Source organism: Piliocolobus tephrosceles, unplaced genomic scaffold (genome assembly GCF_002776525.5).
Source record: "Piliocolobus tephrosceles isolate RC106 unplaced genomic scaffold, ASM277652v3 unscaffolded_28235, whole genome shotgun sequence".
Lineage (NCBI taxonomy): Eukaryota > Metazoa > Chordata > Mammalia > Primates > Cercopithecidae > Piliocolobus > Piliocolobus tephrosceles.
The window spans coordinates 3,622-6,063 of NW_022311238.1; positions in this window are offsets into that span (position 1 = coordinate 3,622).

The window sequence follows — 2,442 nt, forward strand, 5'->3', positions numbered from 1 at the left end:
ATAGATAAATAAATAAATAAATAAATAGATAAATAAATAAATAAATAGATAAATAAATAAATAAATAGATAAATAAATAAATAAATAAATAAATAAAAGGGAAGCAAAAGAATATTTGCTTGCAAACCATTAATACAGTACTATACATCTAGTATAACTACGAAATAAAAAAAAAAAAAAAAACGTATGAAACACAACATAAGTATATTGAGTGTTACCATTAGTGAGTATAATACCAAAAAAAAAGAAAAAAAGGAAATTCTTAGACATAAGAACGGCCCTGCTACTTCATATTACATATGCTCAGTATATATAAATATATATATATATATATATTAGTTCATTACATGCATATACATCTCCCAACGCATATAACTTACAGATTATTAAGTTGTACTATTTTAATAAAAATTTTAAAAACACTTGGGTTAGGGTAATAAAAAACTGTTGCCTAATTTGTTATAAAAAAAAATAAGGATTTCATTATATTCTTATTTTTTTTTTTTTTTTTTTTTTTTGCATAAGGAAAAAGCAAATATATTTTTATATGAATATCCAACATATGATAGCTCATATTTTTGTTGTTGTTATTACGACATATGTTACAGTAAAACGAAAATCAATAAAATTTAAAAAAAACGTAATAGCTGTTTCTAAGTGGGCCATTATGGGTACTTGGGCAAGTCTATATGAACATACGTACATGTAATGAGATAATATATATATATATACATATGTTTGAACAAAATAAAAGATAAATAAAAAAAAATTGAAACAGGCGTATATAAGAGAAAAAATAATTAGCATTTAAATACGACCCTTTATAAAATAAATAATTATTTTTTAATATTGTAAATGTTGTTGTTACCGCCATATATATATATATATATATAAACGTACAATTTTACAATCGTTTAATATCTCAAAAAATAACTAAAACTCGACTGTAAAAAAAAATAAAAAAAAATAAAAAAAAATAAAAAAAAAAAACATGTCAAAAAAATATAATGAAAAGCTACTTTCTGGCATTCGTAAGTTCTGAAAAAAATAAACCGATATATAAACACGTATTTATACCTGAATTAATATAACAATTTCATTCGTTCTCAATTTTTACAACAGAAAAAAAAAAAAAAAATTTATATATATGTATAATGGCGTATATATAATAAAACTGTTACGTTTGTTTATTAATTTATTTATTTATTAATATATGTTTTTTTTTTTTTTTTATTATTATTATTGTGATTATATGGCTATATGTAATAATATACAACGTTCTATACACATGTTTTATAAAAATGATGACGACTAAAAATATTATGTTAACTTATACGTTTATAAAAAAACATTTTAAATTTTACTTTTTTCAGAAAATCAGTCTAAACCAGTGAACTCAAAATTCGGTTCATATATCCTTAAAAAATATGGATGGAAAGAGTACAAAAGAAAAAAAAGACAGATTACTCATATATGTATATATATGCGTATGCATTTATGCATATGATTGTATATACAATTTTACAAACAAAGAATAGAAAATTTACATGACTTTTTATCTCCCCCTCTCTCTACATCTGTAGACATATATATATATATATATATTTTTTTTTTTTTCATTTTTAAGAGGTAAAGGGTTAGGAAAACTTGAAAATGGTGACTTGGATGCTATGAAAATTAAAAAATATGGAGAATGTGGAGTAATTAAACAAAAAAAAAAAAAAAAAAAAAAAAAAAAAAAAAAAAAAAAAAAAAAAAGGATATACAAATACAAAATATGCGTGTTTTATTTATTTGACACACTTGTATACATTTTATGTTAATTATATCTTATTATCAGTTAATTTATATATAATTTGTATATATATATATATATATATATATATATATACGTGCTGGTGTACTTATAAAAGTAGCTTATAAAAGATTAATATGTTTTTTTGTGGGTATACTTTTTATTGCTCGAGTACAGCTTGGATATAAGGAAGAGGAAGAAAGTAGCAGTAACGCAATGTGGTGGGAAAACGTGTACAATGATTGCGCAAAAAAAATAAAGCAAGCTAATAATACCAACAAAGATAATAATAAACAAAACAAAGAAGTTAATAGTAATGGACAAAATGGGGAATACAATAAAAACACAGCATATTCCATTTTTGTTAAAAAAAACCAAAACAATATTAATAATACAAGTCATGAAAAATGCAAATATAGTCAAACCAAAGAAATAAATAAAAAAAATGATACTTATAATAAGGAAAAAGAAACAAAAATAGAAAAAAAAAAATTAAAAAAAAAAAATATAATAAGGATAAACACGTTAATAATGGAAACACAAGTAAAAAATGATGATAGCCGTGTTTTGAAAGAATTATACAAAAGAGAAAAAAAAATAAGAGAAGTTTTGAAGGGCAGGCAGATAAGGCAGATAAGGCAGATAAG